Below are 18,774 nucleotides of genomic sequence, written 5' to 3'. Positions count from 1 at the left end.
AGACCCTGGTTAAGGAAGACTGCAGATGAGCACAGAGGCCTCTCACTCGCCCTGCCGGTGCACCTTCTTCACATGTCTAAACACATGGAAGCAAAAGACCCTGGTTAAGGAAGACTGCAGATGAGCAAAGAGGCCTCTCACTCGCCCTGCAGGTGGACCTTCTTACCATGTCCAAACACATGGAAGCAAAAGACCCTGGTTAAGGAAGACTGCAGATGAGCACAGAGGCCTCTCACTCGCCCTGCAGGTGCACCTTCTTCACATGTCCAAACACATGGAAGCAAACGACCCTGGTTAAGGAAGACTGCAGATGAGCGAAGAGGACTCTCACTCGCCCTGCAGGTGCACCGTCTTCACATGTCCAAACACATGGAAGCAAAAGACCCTGGTTAAGGAAGACTGCAGATGAGCAAAGAGGCCTCTACTCACCCTGCAGGTGCACCTTTTTCACATGTCCCAAACATATGGAAGCAAAAGACCCTGGTTAAGGAAGACTGCAGATGAGCAAAGAGGTCTCTCACTCGCCCTGCAGGTGCACCTTCTTCACATGTCCAAACATATGGAAGCAAAAGACCCTGGTTAAGGAAGACTGCAGATGAGCAAAGAGGCCTCTCACTCGCCGGCAGGTGCACCTTCTTCACATGTCCAAACACATGGAAGCAAAAGACCCTGGTTAAGGAAGACTGCAGATGAGCAAAGAGGTCTCTCACTCGCCCTGCAGGTGCACCTTCTTCACATGTCCAAACACATGGAAGCAAAAGACCCTGGTTAAGGAAGACTGCAGATGAGCAAAGAGGTCTCTCACTCGCCCTGCAGGTGCACCTTCTTCACATGTCCAAACATATGGAAGCAAAAGACCCTGGTTAAGGAAGACTGCAGATAAGCACAGAGGCCTCTCACTCGCACTGCAGGTGCACCTTCTTAACATGTCCAAACATATGAAAGCAAAAGACCCTGGTTAAGGAAGACTGCAGATGAGCACAGAGGCCTCTCACTCGCCCTGCAGGTGCACCGTCTTCACATGTCCAAACACATGGAAGCTAAAGACCCTGGGTAAGGAAGACTGCAGATGAGCAAAGAGGCCTCTCACTCGCCCTGCAGGTGCACCTTTTTCACATGTCCCAAACACATGGAAGCAAAAGACCCTGGTTAAGGAAGACTGCAGATGAGCAAAGAGGCCTCTCACTCGCCCCGCAGGTGCACCTTTTTCACATGTCCCAAACACATGGAAGCAAAAGACCCTGGTTAAGGAAGACTGCAGTTGAGCAAAGAGGCCTCTCACTCGCCCTGCAGGTGCACCGTCTTCACATGTCCAAACACATGGAAGCAAAAGACCCTGGGTAAGGAAGACTGCAGATGAGCAAAGAGGCCTCTCACTCGCCCTGCAGGTGCACCTTCTTCACATGTCCCAAACATATGGAAGCAAAAGACCCTGGTTAAGGAAGACTGCAGATGAGCACAGAGGCCTCTCACTCGCCCTGCAGGTGCACTGTTAGAAAAGGTAGACGGACCGGGAGGGTCGGCCGGGGTCAGGAGGAGAGGTCTCCGGGGAGAGCCGTCTCCAGCGGTCGTACAGACAAGTAACTTCCCCCCCACAGACAGATATCACACACGGATAAGGTTCAGCGTTCTTTATAAGCACTTATTTAAGGTACGGTTGAATGGTACAAGGAGGTCTGGACTCAGGGGTCCCCTCGATTAGAGTCTCGCAAGGTAGGGAAGGGGGTAGCGGGGCAGTCTATTTACCAATCAGGTAGTTCTGATGAGATGATGATGAGCTCACAATCCTCGAGCTTGGTGGTTAGGTGGTACGGGCCGCGGCAGCGCCAGCAGGTCCCGGTGTGGATGGTCGATACAACGGGCCGCGGCAGCGCCAGCAGGTCCCCGGAAGATATACGGTCCGCGGCAGCGCCAGCAGGTCCCGGTGAGGATGGTCGTTACAACGGGCCGCGGCAGCGCCAGCAGGTCCCCGGGAGATATACGGTCCGCGGCAGCGCCAGCAGGTCCCGGTGAGGATGGTCGTTACAACGGGCCGCGGCAGCGCCAGCAGGTCCCAGGAAGATGACTGTTGCAGAAGGCCGCGGCAGCGCCAGCAGGCAGGACGATGGTTCACAAGAGCGGGCTACGGCAGCGCCAGTAGACCGTCAAGGTTGAGTTCACTCGGTGTCTCTCGACTCCAGGATACAACTGCCTTCCTGCTCCGGAGCTGCCTCAGTTATAGGGCTGGTGCCCTTTGATGTCCGGACCCTCGCACTTGGAGGTCGGAGGGTCCGGGATGAAGGTGTCCAGACACCCAGCAGGGGGTGGAGCCAGTGCCTGGGGGAGCTGGGGGCGATCGGCACCTGGCGGGGGAGAGCCCTTGACAGTTCGTTCTCCCATTGACTTGCCAAGTGGTCCGCTCACCTCCTGGGTGGATGGTGGTGCCGGGATGTCGGGGCCGGCCAGGCCCGGGGTTAGGGTCGAGGGGAGGCCATGCGGCCGCGTGGTGCAGGGCCCCCGATGGCGGCTTGACCCGGCCGGGGAAGCCGGTGGGGCTGGACCCCGTGATGAGTAGGGGTCCGAGGGCAGAGGGTCCGTCGGGAGACGGAGTACAGGTGCTTGTCGTGGGGATATGCCAGGTGGGCCGGAGTTCGGGCCCTGTCGAGCGGGGAGGGAGCAAGCCGTCTGTGAGGCCTGTCCAACATGCGTCCCCCCCAGCTGAAGGCGGGGAGAGTCACCCATCTCCTTGGGGACTCTCTTCGTCGAGGCGGAAAAAGCGGGACAGGCCATCCGCGTTGGCGTGGTCTTGGCCTGGTCGGTGCTCCACGGTGAAGTCCATTCCCTGCAGGGAAATGGACCAGCGCAAGAGTTTTGGGTTTTCCCCCCGCATCTGCATCAGCCATTGCAGGGGTCGATGGTCGGTTTGTACCCGGAAGTGGGTACCGAAGAGATAGGGTCGGAGCTTTTTGAGGGCCCACACTACTGCAAATGCCTCCCTCTCGATGGTGCTCCAACGCTGTTCTCGGGCCAGGAGACGTCGACTGATGAAGGCCACCGGCTGGTCATGACCTTCGGGGTTCAACTGAGAGAGGACGGCTCCGATGCCGTGGTCGGAGGCGTCGGTCTGCACCACAAATTCCCGACTGTAATCGGGGGCCTGGAGCACCGGGGCGGTGCACAGGGCGGCCTTCAGCTCCTCGAAGGCCGCTTGACAATCAGGAGTCCAGTTGACCCGCTTCGGTTGGTTCTTGGATGTGAGACCCGTGAGGGGCCCCACGATGCTGCCGTAGTCCTTCACGAACCGCCGGTAGTAGCCGGTGAGCCCCAGGAAGGCTCGGACTTCGGTCTGGGTAACGGGGGGCTGCCAGGACTGGATGGCAGCAATCTTAAGTTGTAGTGGGGCCACCAGCCCGCTCCCCACTTGGTGCCCAAGGTAGGTCACAGACCCTTGGCCAATCTGGCACTTGCCGGCCTTAATGGTGAGGCCGGCCCGCTGGAGGGCGTGTAGGACCTCCTGGAGGTGACGGAGGTGGTCGGACCAGTGGCGGCTGTATACAGCGATATCGTCCAGGTAGGCAGCGCTGAATTCTTCAAGTCCCGCCAAGACCTGGTTCACAAGGCGTTGGAACGTGGCGGGGGCATTCTTCATGCCAAAGGGCATGACCTTAAATTGATAGTGGCCATCGGGGGTAGAGAAGGCTGACCGTTCCTGGGCCCTGGGTGTGAGGCCGATCTGCCAGTAGCCCGCCGTTAGGTCGAAGATACTAAGGTAGCGGGCGGCACCCAGCCGGTCGATCAGCTCGTCTGCTCGGGGGATGGGATGAGCGTCGGTCCGGGTGACAGCGTTCAAGCCCCGGTAGTCGACGCAGAATCTCAGTTCAGGGACGGAGCCGGGGGCAGCGGCCTTGGGAACTAATACGACCGGACTGGCCCAGGGACTGTCCGAGGGCTTGATGACCCCGATCGTGAGCATCTTGGCCACTTCCTCCTGTATGCAGGCCCGTACCCGATCTGGTACGCGGTAGGCCCGGTGCCGGACAGGGGGACTGTCCCCGGTGTCTACGTCGTGCAGACACCTGGGGGTGACCCCGGGGGTGAGGGAGAACAGGGCAGCGAACTGCAGCAGGAGGTCCCGGCAGTCCTGGCGTTGCTCCGAAGTGAGGGCGTCAGAGAGCCGGACCCCGTCCACGGAGCCGTCCTTCTCCTGAGTCTTCAGGAGATCCGGGAGGGGCTCGGAGTCTTCTTCCGTGCCACTGTCTGTAGCCATCAAGAGGCTTAGTTCGGATCGCACAAAGTGTGGTTTGAGCCGGTTGGTGTGGAGGACCCGAAGGGGGTTCCGGGAAGACCCCATGTCGATGAGGTAAGTGACGGGGCTTTTGCGCTCGACCACTTTGAAGGGCCCCGTCCACTTATCCTGCAAGGCACATGGTTCGGTGGGGGACATCACCCATACTTGCTGCCCAGGCTCGAATTCAACGGAGGAGGCATTGTGATCATACCACCTCTTCATGTCCTCCTGGCTGGCCTCGAGGTTCGCCTTGGCCATCTCCCTGAAGCGCCGGGTCTGGTTTCGTAAGGCCAGGATGTATTTGAAGACGTCTGGAGGGGTCGTGAGGGGGGCCATCTCCCAACCTTCCTTGACTAGGCTGAGGGGCCCTCGCACAGGGTGCCCGTAGAGGAGTTCAAAGGGGCTAAAACCGAGGGACTTCTGGGGAACTTCTCGGTAGGCGAAGAGGAGGCACGGGAGCAGTACATCCCACTGGCGACGGAGAGGCTCTTCCAATCCCCCAATCATCCCTTTGAGAGTGCGGTTAAAACGCTCCACTAGTCCGTTCCCTTGGGGGTGATAGGGGGTCGTGAATCTGTAGGTGACCCCGCATTGTTGCCAGAGGGACTTCATGTATTTGGATATGAAATTCGTACCTCGGTCGCTGACGACTTCTCGGGGGAAGCCTACCCGGGAGAAGATCCCCATCAGGGCCCGGCCAACCACCGGAGCGGTCACTGTCCGTAGGGGCACCGCCTCGGGGTAGCGGGTGGCATGGTCCACTAGTACCAAGATGAACCTGTGTCCTTGCGCCGTGCGGGGGTCCAGAGGTCCCACAATGTCTATCCCCACCCTTTCGAACGGGGTGGTGACCACAGGGAAGGGTTGCAGAGGGGCTTTCAGCTTCCGACCACTCTTCCCGCTGGCTTGGCACGTGGGGCAAGATCGGCAGTGGTTCAGGACGTCATTCCTCATTGTCGGCCAGAAAAAGTGGGTCACCAGGCGACTGTACGTTTTGTCCTGGCCCAGGTGTCCAGCCAGGGGGACGTCGTGGGCCAGGTTGAGCAGAAAGTCTCGGAAGCGGAGCGGTACCACCAGAACTCGACCGGCCCCCAGCTCGGCGATTCTTTGCTCGCTGTAGAGCAGGTCGTTATCCCAGTAGACCCAGTGGGTTCCGGTGGTGTCCCCGGCGTTTTGGGTGCTGGCTTGTTGGCGGAGTCCCTCGAGGGAGGGACAGGTCTTTTGTTCCTGGCGGAACTGTTCTTGGGTGGGCCCCCCTTCTTGCCGCCACTGAGCCAGATCCGGGAGGTCCTGGTGTTGCGCGTCTTCTTCGGTAGTCGGGTCCGGGAGGTCGGACTCGCCGTTGTCCTCTACGGGGGCAACCGGGGGCGGAGGTGCTGGCCATTCGGTTTCTTCTGATCGGGGGGCGGCACGGGCGGCCATGGATCGGGTGGTTACGCAGGCCCAGTCCGGGAGGCCCAGCATCCCCAAGTGCTCTCTTCTCTCGACGGTGGCCCACGGGGAACTCTCGAGGTCATTCCCCAGGAGGCAGTCCACGGGGGCATCGTCCCGGACCGTCACCTTCAGTAGGCCGGAGACCCCTCCCCATTCAAACGGGACGCAGGCCATCTTACACATGCTCTCAGAGTTATCCGCCGAGCAGACGGGGCAGAGAATGTTCGGCAGGATCTGCTCGGGCTTTACCAGGTGACAGCGGACGGCCGTCACGCTGGCGCCGGTGTCACGCAAGGCCTCGGCTCTCTGTCCATTAATGGTCACCCACTGACCGTATTTTCTGGTGTTGGCGGGTAGGGGAGCCCGCGGAACCATGTCTCTTCCCCCTAAGCATGCCAGGACCATGGCGGCCGGTTCCCACCCTTGCTGGGCCGGCTCATACTCTTCGGGTCCCTCCGATGATTGCTCTTCCCCGAGGGCAGCGGCAGCTACCTGGCGGGGCTTGGGTGTTTGGTTCTGCGGGCAGCTCGGGTCATTGGCGTAGTGGCCGACTCGCTGGCATCGGTGGCACGTGACGTTGGCCCGGAACCCAGGACGCAACGGGGGGTTGCTCCGGCCGGCCGGAGGCGGGGTGCTGGCCACGGGGGTTGCCGGCAAGGCGTCTCTCCCTCGCCCCTGGCCTCCTCCTCCACCCCGAGGACGGTGCTGGCTTTGGTTGCTTCGATTCTGCTCGTGTGGCCCTCTCCGGCCCACTCGGGTGCTTTCCCATCGGTCAGCTTCGGCGGCGAGCTGCCGGGGGTCAGTCAGCTTACTGTCGAGTAGGTGCTGCCTGAGCTCGACGAAACAGTTGTTTGACAGGTGCTCCCATACCATAAGGTTGAAGAGTTGTTCGTAGGTGGTGACCTGACTTCCCTTGATCCAACCCTCGAAGGCCCGGCTGAAATAGTTCACGTATTCTACCCAAGTTGTACCTGGGATCCGGGTGCAGTCTCGGAACCTCTGGCGGTACATCTCGGGCGTGAGGCCGTAGCGGGCGAGGAGGGCAGCCTTCATGTGGTCGTAGGACGACATTTGGTGATCGGGGAGCTGTAGTAGGGCATCGCGACCCTCGTTGATAAATCTCCCCCAAAGTCCGGCTCCCCAATCACTCCGGTCGATCCGGTGGGAGGTCATTGCGATCTCATAGGCTTTAAACCACTGTTGTATGTCGTCTTCTCGGACATACTCGCGGACCACATCCTTGGGGATGTGAACTTTTTTCTCAATTGGCCCCGGGGTGTGTGGTCGCTCAGGCACCCCCAGTTCCTTATTCTGTTTGCGCAGTTCTATTTCCGCCAGTCGGCGCTCGTGCTCGAGCGTTATTTTTTTCTCTTCCAGCTCTCTCTGTCTCTGCTTTTCTTCTCGTTCCTCTCGAAGCCGCATATGCTCGAGGTTGAGTTTCTGTTCAGCTAACTTGAGTTCCCCATCCATCTTGAGTCGTGCCATCTCTAATTTGTGTAATCTGACTCTGTCTCTTTCTCGTATCTCCTCCTGCGAGAGGCCCGTTCCCCGTTCCTCGGGAGCCGTGGCGTTCCCCTCTGGTGTGATGCTGTTTTGGTCTGGTGTGACGCTGCTTTGGTCGGAGGGTCCTGCGAACCCAGTTTCTGTCCATGACTCAAGAGCGCGCTTTAGATCATCCTTGGTACTCAGGCCGGTGGTAGCTATGCCAAGTTCTATGCAAAATTGTCTCAGTTCGCGGTGGTTGTATTCTTCTAATTTCTCCATTTGGAACTTCTCGGTGGAGCTGCTATCTTTGGTCGACATCGTGTTTTGTCGTGGGGTGAGCTACTCTCTGTACGATTACGCGTTGATTCGGATCGCGCCGCTGGCCACCAATGTTAGAAAAGGTAGACGGACCAGGAGGGTCGGCCGGGGTCAGGAGGAGAGGTCTCCGGGGAGAGCCGTCTCCAGCGGTCGTACAGACAAGTAACTTCCCCCCCACAGACAGATATCACACACGGATAAGGTTCAGCGTTCTTTATAAGCACTTATTTAAGGTACGGTTGAATGGTACAAGGAGGTCTGGACTCAGGGGTCCCCTCGATTAGAGTCTCGCAAGGTAGGGAAGGGGGTAGCGGGGCAGTCTATTTACCAATCAGGTAGTTCTGATGAGATGATGATGAGCTCACAATCCTCGAGCTTGGTGGTTAGGTGGTACGGGCCGCGGCAGCGCCAGCAGGTCCCGGTGTGGATGGTCGATACAACGGGCCGCGGCAGCGCCAGCAGGTCCCCGGAAGATATACGGTCCGCGGCAGCGCCAGCAGGTCCCGGTGAGGATGGTCGTTACAACGGGCCGCGGCAGCGCCAGCAGGTCCCCGGGAGATATACGGTCCGCGGCAGCGCCAGCAGGTCCCGGTGAGGATGGTCGTTACAACGGGCCGCGGCAGCGCCAGCAGGTCCCAGGAAGATGACTGTTGCAGAAGGCCGCGGCAGCGCCAGCAGGCAGGACGATGGTTCACAAGAGCGGGCTACGGCAGCGCCAGTAGACCGTCAAGGTTGAGTTCACTCGGTGTCTCTCGACTCCAGGATACAACTGCCTTCCTGCTCCGGAGCTGCCTCAGTTATAGGGCTGGTGCCCTTTGATGTCCGGACCCTCGCATTTGGAGGTCGGAGGGTCCGGGATGACGGTGTCCAGACACCCAGCAGGGGGTGGAGCCAGTGCCTGGGGGAGCTGGGGGCGATCGGCACCTGGCGGGGGAGAGCCCTTGACAGTTCGTTCTCCCATTGACTTGCCAAGTGGTCCGCTCACCTCCTGGGTGGATGGTGGTGCCGGGATGTCGGGGCCGGCCAGGCCCGGGGTTAGGGTCGAGGGGAGGCCATGCGGCCGCGTGGTGCAGGGCCCCCGATGGCGGCTTGACCCGGCCGGGGAAGCCGGTGGGGCTGGACCCCGTGATGAGTAGGGGTCCGAGGGCAGAGGGTCCGTCGGGAGACGGAGTACAGGTGCTTGTCGTGGGGATATGCCAGGTGGGCCGGAGTTCGGGCCCTGTCGAGCGGGGAGGGAGCAAGCCGTCTGTGAGGCCTGTCCAACATGCACCGTCTTCACATGTCCAAACACATGGAAGCAAAAGACCCTGGGTAAGGAAGACTGCAGATGAGCAGAGAGGCCTCTCACTCGCCCTGCAGGTGCACCTTCTTCACATGTCCAAACACATGGAAGCAAAAGACCCTGGTTAAGGAAGACTGCAGATGAGCATAGAGGCCTCTCACTCGCCCTGCAGGTGCACCGTCTTCACATGTCCAAACACATGGAAGCAAAAGACCCTGGGTAAGGAAGACTGCAGATGAGCAAAGAGGCCTCTCACGCGCCCTGCAGGTGCACTGTCTTAACATGTCCAAACACATGGAAGCAAAAGAAACTGGTTAAGGAAGACTGCAGATGAGCAAAGAGGCCTCTCACGCGCCCTGCAGGTGCACCTTCTTAACATATCCAAACACATGGAAGCAAAAGACCCTGGTTAAGGAAGACTGCAGATGAGCAAAGAGGCCTCTCACTCGCCCTGCAGGTGCACCGTCTTCACATGTCCAAACACATGGAAGCAAAAGACCCTGGGTAAGGAAGACTGCAGATGAGCAAAGAGGCCTCTCATGCAACCTGCAGGTGCACCGTCTTAACATGTCCAAACACATGGAAGCAAAAGACCCTGGGTAAGGAAGACTGCAGATGAGCAAAGAGGCCTCTCACGCGCCCTGCAGGTGCACCTTCTTAACATATCCAAACACATGGAAGCAAAAGACCCTGGTTAAGGAAGACTGCAGATGAGCAAAGAGGCCTCTCACTCGCCCTGCAGGTGCACCGTCTTCACATGTCCAAACACATGGAAGCAAAAGAAACTGGTTAAGGAAGACTGCAGTTGAGCAAAGAGGCCTCTCACTCTCCCTGCAGGTGCACCGTCTTCACATGTCTAAACACATGGAAGCAAAAGACCCTGGTTAAGGAAGACTGCAGATGAGCACAGAGGCCTCTCACTCGCCCTGCAGGTGCACCTTCTTCACATGTCCAAACACATGGAAGCAAAAGACCCTGGTTAAGGAAGACTGCAGAGATAGTCTGTAGATTGTGGGTTGTTAGTGGCCTGCTTTCCACTCTTGAAGGTACTCGGTCAACCTATGTTACTCCATCCTATCCTGTCTGTTGAGTCACTTGTCCTTATGTTGTCTCGTTCCTCTGTGTAATTAAAGGCTGCCACGTTCACTTTACCTCTGTGTAGGTGGAGTGGACAGGCTAAAATCAACTGGTCCTGTCTACGTCACTTAATCCCGGTGCAAACAAGCATCATCAGAAGCTCATCAGCAGAAATCATGTGCTGGAGAACAGGCCCATCCTAATTCTATTGAATGATACCCAGAATAGCTCAACATGCTTATCGTCATAAATGCCGTGCCAGCTATTGTGCTCATGAGCATGTATTGTGTGTGTGAGTAGCCTCCCATACTCACAATCCCCATGGTAGAAAACATGCACCATAAACTCTGTTGCTAACCAAAGCATCATAATACCTTAGGTTAATCACTCATCACCATAATCTGTTTGTTAACAACATGCTCGTCATCAAAATTTCTGTCCAAATGAATAATTAACATTTACATAGCAGAACAATGTTAATAAAATGCAGATATAGAGTAGGCATCTCAGCCTCGGCAGGATCTTTGCACATTGTGCTGTGTTATTGTACAACAATATCTCTACAAGGCTTTGAAAATATAGAATTTCTTGTTTTAGGGTAAGTTTTGGAGTTGTCTTAGCCCTCTGAAGAGGAAGCTGGACAGTATGCTTGAACTGCATCGCCAGGAAGAGGCGGAAGCGAAACAGACAGAGGTAAGCTAACAGTAATCATCAGTTTCCAGATGACCACAGCATTTGTGTCAGGGGTTGGACGTACCTGGCTCAGAGGTGTCCTGACTGTGAATCTATCATCTGGGGTTTGCTTGACCATAGAAGCATAATGTCACTCTAAGGATCCCGGGGTTACCGGAGCTGTTGTGTGGATGTTATTTAAATGTAATCCAGCTTTAACCATATCCATGATTCATGTTTAGCTACCTTCTTGGGGAAGATGACCACAAAGTCGAAGGGTGATAGTAAAATGTATTACTACATGTTCAGGAGTCCAAGACGTGTAGTCTCCAGTTCCACCTCATTTGCTAGTATTTGATATATTTTTCTGCGTGTGTAATTTGAAGGTGGTCACTGATACGGCCTGGATTGCTCAGACTTCCTCTCAATCTCCCTTCATTACTATTCTTAACCTAAAGCACATTTGAAGCTTGTCATTGATGGCCAGGCAGCTGGAACTTAAGGCGATGGCTCCTCCCTCCTGGGTTGTAAATCCATCCATGGGTGCTAGTGAAGAGAGGAGGCTAATCGTAAAACAGATGCAAATCTTGCTTTTATCATTGTGAGAAGGTGGCCTGATATATGCTGTCCACTAGTTCTAGTGGGCACCTTGTATCAGTCCAAACAACCCCTTAAGGTGATAGGTTAAAGACAACCTTTATTGAAAGCTATCCTAGTGGTAGTTATGGAGAGCAGCCTTCAGGCTAAGTCTTGAAGGAATGTAAACCAGCTTGTTTTACCAGTCTATAATCTATTGAATGATCAAATGAAAGGACAACCACCCCAGGTATATATTTAAAATATATGTATTTAGGTTAAAACACACCCCTCTAGTCTCTTTATGAGACTGGAGTTCGAAGTACTTAGTTTACAAGTCAGCAATTATCAGTAATAGCACAAATACACGTTTTGGCCCAAGGGGCGTTGTTAGACCTGACATCCTTGGCGTGGGTTTTTCCCCTATCTTTTGCCTCTGCTACCTGGATTTTTGATGCTGTGATGGATTGCGTTTTGCTGGTTTAGATGCTTTGGACACTCTGCCACTGCTAATCAGTGCCAGAGTGTAAGTGCTCCCTGTGTAAAATATCGTATTGATTGGATATACCCGATTGACATATCTGTATCACCATGAAGTCCCTAGTAAAGTGCACTGTGTGTGCCAGGGCTGGTGATGACAGATGCTACTAGTGGGTCTGCAGCGCTGATTGCGCCACCCACCTGTGTAGCCCTAAAACAGTGTCTCAGGCCTGCCGCCGCAGGCCTGCCTGCAGTCCCCGGACTGCCATGTCCTCCTGGCCAGTGTCCACACTGGCCGGGCCTAACCCTTCCCTTTTCGTACACGTCAGTCATCCCTATGGAAGGCCCAAGGTACCCCCCTGGGCAGGGTGCAGTGTATGTAGAAGGTAGAGCATGTACTAGTGCAGGTAACATGTTCTGGTAGTGAACACCGGCCATTTTGTGTGTTCACTGCTGCAAGGTTATCTTGCTCCATAGGCTATCAAGGGGGAGGCTGGTGCCAATGGCTATCCACCTATCTTCTCATAGGAACAAGATAAGACATGAGTGTTTGATATCCCTGAGCTCAGCATTTAATAACACATCTTTTAGGAGAGGTTGTTTTTAAATCCTGAGTTGGAGAATAGTACTTTTTAGAGAGTAGCTGTTCTCTTGTCTGACCCTTCTGTGTGCCTGGGCGTGCTTGTGGATTGACTGTCTGGCTTGAGAGTGACAGGGGCTGGGGATCCCCCGGGAGGTCGGCTGAGTCAGCCCTCTACTGAATGGCGACATTTGCAAGAAGAGTGGAGGGAGGAGATAGCACCTGGGATTGAATAGGGCTGTGCCTGCCTGCCACTCCGCTGGCTCCACCTCCTGCTGGGTGGCTGACGACTCTTCCCCTCACTCTGAAAAGAAAGCAGAAGCCAGGAAAACAAAGTGCTCCAGCAACACCCAGAACTGGATCAGACCGGGCTCAGGAGCCACTTGCACAAAGACTTCAAAGACTTTTAGGGGTATAAGTACAAGACCTCTGACAACAGATTTTTAGATTCGACCATCAAGAGGAACCTCTGCTGAAAGACGTACCACTGAAGAACGAAAGGAAGGTTGCCGTGCTGTGTGCTCTAAAGGCTGACCTGTTCTGCTGTACAACCGAAGCTGAGGAGGAGAAGGGGTCGTGCTGTGTGCTGACCCTACCCACTTGACCAAACAAGACGTTGCTGTGTGCTGCGTCTTCACCTGAATCTCCAAGGGCCTGAGAAGAGCTGGCCTCCTGTTTCGCAACCCAGGGATAGAAAGGTTGCCAAGAACCCAAGACTCTGCGGTGTCCCACCTGCGCTGCTGTGTGCCGCAGGGACCGTGGACTGTTCTACCAAGCTTCTCAACATCTGCCTGTGAGGTGGGCTGGCTGCTCTCTGTCTTGCTGGAGAGTACCGCACTGACCCGGGCCTGACACCGGTTGCCGCATCGAGAAGATCGACGTGCTCATCGGCACGTGCCTTGCCGTGACCCGGAGGCCTGAAGCAGATCGAGAGTCGTACTTCCCCGCTCTACGAAGCCGCGCTGTGAGTGGCTGACTCCGGTGACGTCGACATCGTCACTGGGGGCTCGTCGAGGGAATTGTGGAATCCTTGCACCGAACAGCCAGAGGAGCGCTTGTACAACGAGTGCAGCGACACCGCCGGAGCAACGTAAGCTGCCTAAACATCAAGAGCCTACAAACTGATTCATTCTCAGTGAGTATCGAATCACACAAGAGACTAGAGACTATCGTCTTACGATCCCGACCAACCAAGAAAGCGAATATTGTGTAAACCTGTGATGCTTGATTTCAACTGCGGAAACTAGATAAAGATATATTATTTTTTATATAACTCACCTGTGTGGTCTAAGTTTGTGGTGTACGGAAGGGGGATCATTGTGGTGTCTACGTGCAAATACCTTACACATTGCCTTGGGGATAAGCCTGTCAGCTCGAGCCAAGCTACCTAGAGGGTGAGCAGGGGTTATCTACCGTGTGTGTCCCTGTACCCTGACTAGAAGCAAGGGTCCCTATTTGGTCTAAGGTGCATACCTCTGCCAACTAGAGACCCCCAGATCTAACAGGCGTACCAAGCCATATACCAAAAAAGTGGTATAAGAACCACGACTGGGATAGACACTGAGGTGGCATGGTGAGCAAAAGAATGATGGATTTAACCCAGATCTCTTGACTGGGCGTGAATGTTTTGATTTGTTCTGCATTCCGTCCATCAATTGTTTTTTTTTTTGCTTTCTCGCCCTAAGTGCACCAGGTATGCTCAGACGTGAGTCCTGGGCTCACTGTGCCACTGGAATCAAGCTATCCTGGCTGAAGAGGGGTGAAACCCCGAAACCGGTCCTAGGATGCTTGTTTCCGGTCCAGGGAGGACCTGACTTGGCAGTTCGGGCTGGACTGTTTCCATGAGGCACAGGGTCAAGGCTGATTTGCATATAGCCAGGTCTAAACTGGGGTGGCATGGTGAGCAAAGGAATGATGGATTTAACCCATATCTCTTGACTGGGGGTGAATGTTTTGATTTGTTCTGCATTCCGTCCATCAATTGTGTGTCTTTTGCTTTCTCGCCCTAAGTGCACCAGGTATGCTCAGACGTGAGTCCTGGGCTCACTGTGCCACTGGAATCAAGCTATCCTGGCTGAAGAGGGGTGAAACCCCGAAACCGGTCCTAGGATGCTTGTTTCCGGTCCAGGGAGGACCTGACTTGGCAGTTCGGGCTGGACTGTTTCCATGAGGCACAGGGTCAAGGCTGATTTGCATATAGCCAGGTCTAAACTGGGGTGGCATGGTGAGCAAAGGAATGATGGATTTAACCCATATCTCTTGACTGGGGGTGAATGTTTTGATTTGTTCTGCATTCCGTCCATCAATTGTGTGTCTTTTGCTTTCTCGCCCTAAGTGCACCAGGTATGCTCAGACGTGAGTCCTTGGCTCACTGTGCCACTGGAATCAAGCTATCCTGGCTGAAGAGGGGTGAAACCCCGAAACCGGCCCTAGGATGCTTGTTTCCGGTCCAGGGAGGACCTGACTTGGCAGTTCGGGCTGGACTGTTCCCATGAGGCACAGGTTCAAGACTGATTTGCATATAGCCAGGTCTAAACTGGGGTGGCATGTTGAGCAAAAGAATGATGGATTTAACCCAGATCTCTTGACTGGGGGTGAATGTTTTGATTTGTTCTGCATTCCGTCCATCAATTGTGTGTCTTTTGGGATAGACACTAGGCCTATAGCCTCCTGAATCGCTGGGACCCCAAGGAACCACCCAAGGTAGTGAAACAGGAGACCCACGGGGACTGTATGCAGTGTGTAAACACAACAGCGTGCTCCCATTATCTTCTATGGGCAATGTTGCGGTTGGAAATTTAAAGATTAGGGACACTTCTAATCGAGTCAGGACCAAACCCTTTTGGACTTAAGAACTTCTATGGCTACCACCCACGAGAGCACCGGAGTACTCGAGTTACCTCCCCCAGGGAAGCCGGGTGCATAGGTGTCTTTTGGTGTTGGGTCGCGTCGTCGATTTCAATGGGAGCCTGCAAAGAACAGCTGCTGCCGTGAAGAGGAGAAGTGTCCGAAGAGATCGAAGCCTGGATCTAGGATGGAAGGCACCTGAAAGTAGAGGGGACAGAGTCTGGGTCACTAGCCAGTGACCAAGGGCAGGATGGACCAATGCCCACAGATGTCGGGTGCTTCAGGTGAGTTGATGGGTGTCTTGACTCTTCAGCCACGAGGTCCAGGAGGCATCGACGAAGTCCGCGAGCCGGATTTGAGCTGCTCCACAAAGTCTGTTGAGTGCTGCGGTGTCAGCGACCAGAATGGACCCAACAGGCCTTGGCAACGGCAAGTCACTGGAATTCAGAGAAAGGACTGCGATGCAGACCAGCAAGGTCTGAGGGACTCACCCAGCGAGGGTAAGTCAGGGCACATCTGGAGCAACCAGGAACGCCCAATCAAAAAAGGAGTTGCCTTCGTGGGGACTTGCTAGCCAACGGGCTAGTGATCGCGAAGGAGCCTCAAGCAGTCGCACTTGAAGCTGGACCACGGTTCACTCGTGGAAGGGAGGCCAACAATCTTCGGTGCAGGAGGTGCTCAAGGCTGGGGCTACTCGGAGCACAAAGCACAACTTCAAGGAGGACCAGGAAGATAGTGTTGCTGCAAAAGTTCACGGTGTCTAAGGGTCACGGTTCCACGTCACCCACGATAACCATGGGCCTCAGCCTTGCTGTGGACTCAGGGTAGCCTTGGGAAAGTCTGGAAATCCACCTCTGGTGATGCAAAGACTTTGGCGTCCAGCGGGAGCTTCAGCAATGCAGACCGGTCAGTTGCTTATTTGGTGCCTGCCAAGCAGGGGAGTCACTCCTTGACCCCAAGGGAGATCTCTTCAGTCTTCTAGTCAGGATAGAACGTCGAAGGTCCAGGATGTACGTTGCAGAGTTTCGTCCAGGGTAATCTAAAGTCCTAGGGACTGGATTCCTATACTTATAGTAAGTTTAGGGGATGGACTAACTCTAAAGCCCCACCTATGGGTGGGCCTGGAAAGAGGGGTGGTTACACCCATTTCCTTTGTCCAGTTTCGCGCCAGTGCAACCGGTTTGAACTGGGCTATGCACTTGGACAGCAAACGTGCCCCCAGTGCAGGACTTCAAAGCACCAGAGAGTGCTCCCGCCCAGCCCCAATACACATCATCCTATCTGGGGAGGTGGTCACACCCCCCTTCGACAGGAAACCTATTGTCCAGGCCTCCCCTGCCGGACTTTCGGTCAGCAGCAGGAGGCCGTGTCTGTGGCAGAGGCATCCATTTTGTGATGCCAGAGCTCAGGAAAGTCCTACCGGATTTAGCCAGTGTGAACATGTCTCTCCCTCTAGAAGGGTGGAATGCTACCCCCACCACCAGAACTGGCGGGGGGGGTGGGGTGGGTGGGGGTAGTATTCCAAAGTGTATGACACCAAACACGACATGTTTTGATGCAGCCATCCCAAAGTTAGCATTTACCGCGAGGTTATAATGCACTTAAGAGTATATGGTATGGCTGTATCACAGAACATAAACAGTTATAGGAGTGGGATGCACACCTTTTCATCCATTATTTATTCATTCTCTGACTTATCCAAAATTAATCCATTGTGCGTACAGCTTGGTAAAAGTGCCTTGCCCAATTGACCCCATGAATAACAACTCTGTGCAGTGGGGCGCCAGAGAATGAATAAATAATGGATGAAAAGGTGTGCATCCCACTCCTATAACTGGTTATGTAATAATGATTGCCCAGCCCTGGGATTGCACCCGCCTGGTGAAAATGGCTAAAACAGATGATTAAGTAATAAGTACTACCCCACTCTGTCGATGGAACATCTAGGTTCGTCTTTATAGTCAGTGTTAATTCGTTTCGGAAAGGAACTTTGGAGAATGTCACTGTTTGTATAATAAGAATTGTTTTTGGCGACGCATCATGAGATCGTGATTATCCAGTTTAGCTCTGTTCATTAAACTGCATCATGGGACATGTAGTGTTTACCATATAAAACACCCTTTGCAAGTAGCCTTATGACGGGAAAGGTAAATCAGCTGACCAATTGTGAGGGACTTAAAATCGAGCAGGATTGTGGGAGGAATAATGATTTCCTGTAATGGAGATGATGACGGGTGGTTTTAAAGCGTGGTGGCAGGCATGTGTATTGTAAGTGCAAAGGGAAAATGTTAACAAGATGAACTAATGGAAGCAAATATCAAACGTTAGTTAAAACCGTTGTATATTTGGCAGGTCATTGTTAAAGTGATAAGTGAAGGGAGAGAGAGGGATTGAAGGTGTTGGTAGTGTGGAGGAAGCAGCCTGTCTGCAGGGAGAGACAAATAAGTTGTTTAAGAGGAGAGGGAAGGAGAGATAACATTTGGGAAATCACTTCATTGAAACAATGGGAGGGGATTGGAAATGTGGAACACGCAGCCTGACCGCAGGGAGAGATAAATGAGTGGTTTATGAAGAGAGGGAGGGAGAGATAACATTTGGGAAATTACCGTACTGAAATGATGGGAGGTTGATGGTACAATGACAGGGGTGCTGATTGATGGTAAATCTGACCGCGCTAAAATGTATAATGTACTTTGATGTATTGAGCATTCAATGTGTAAAACATTAATCAAATATGATGTGAAAGTATGATTAAAGTCGATGAGTTTAAAGTATGATTGATATTAATTAGTGATTGTTTATTGTTATTTACAGTGACCCCTGATGAAGGGCACTTCTTTGCCCGAAATGCATTGGGTTTTATTCAATAAACACTGCCTTTGATGAACTTCGCTTTGGTCATGTTCTTATAAGAGGTCCGGAGGGGTACAGTCAGAACATTAAGAAATTTGGAAAATGACGTTTGACTTTGTGTGGGTACTGAAAGTCAAGATTAAAAAATAAAGAAGAGGAGCAAAAGGATGAATGGAACAAGAAAAGAGCAGTTTATGAGGAACTAATTATTGCCAACGCGGCACATTTCGCAGTGCGTTTGGTTGGTACGCATGACGCCCCACTGCACAGAGTTGTATCAGCCATAAGGAAGTATTTCCGAAAGCTGCAGAGGGGCTCAGCTCATGCTTGGGCGCCCTCTCATGTGTGTTTTGCTGTTCGCCCTATGTGGGAAGGGTATGCCCAGACGTGGGTCCCGTGCTCACTACGCCACTGGAGTCAAGCTATCCTGGCTGAAGAGGGGTGAAACCCCGAAACCGGTTCTAGGATGCTTGATTCCGGTCCAGGGAAGACATGGCTTTGCAGTTTGGGCTGGACTGTTCCCATGAGGCACTGGGTCAAGCCTGATTTGCATATGGCCATGTCTGAACTGGGGTGGTGCGGTGAGCAAAATAATGATGGATTAAACCCAGATCTGTGACTTGGGGTGAATGTTTTGCCAATGTGCAACAGTCCGTCCATCATCTTGTGTGTTTTGCTGTTCGCCCTATGTGGGAAGGGTATGCCCAGACGTGGGTCCCATGCTCACTACGCCACTGGAGTCAAGCTATCTTGACTGAAGAGGGGTGAAACCTCGAAACCAGTCCTAGGATGCTTGATTCCGGTCCAGGGAAGACATGGCTTGGCAGTTCGGGCTGGACAGTTCCCATGAGGCACAGGGTCAAGCCTGATTTGCATATGGCCATGTCTAAACTGGGGTGGTGT

The 18,774-nt window shown here is 54.0% G+C and overlaps 1 pseudogene across 1 annotated transcript in view; it reads left to right on the top strand.

Annotated features, from left to right (window-relative positions):
* The window catches only part of LOC146869465 (E3 ubiquitin-protein ligase TRIM39-like), a 253,821-nt pseudogene that overhangs the window by 29,436 nt on the left and 205,611 nt on the right, over positions 1-18,774 (top strand). The window contains exon 2 of the transcript XR_014959819.1: positions 10,461-10,556. The product of XR_014959819.1 is annotated as an E3 ubiquitin-protein ligase TRIM39-like (transcript). The remainder of the gene's footprint in view (positions 1-10,460; positions 10,557-18,774) is intronic.

The sequence above is a fragment of the Triturus cristatus genome, chromosome 1_1 (assembly GCF_964204655.1).
Source record: "Triturus cristatus chromosome 1_1, aTriCri1.1, whole genome shotgun sequence".
Lineage (NCBI taxonomy): Eukaryota > Metazoa > Chordata > Amphibia > Caudata > Salamandridae > Triturus > Triturus cristatus.
Note: the sequence above shows the minus strand (reverse complement) of the source record. Positions and strands in the feature narration are given on the sequence as shown.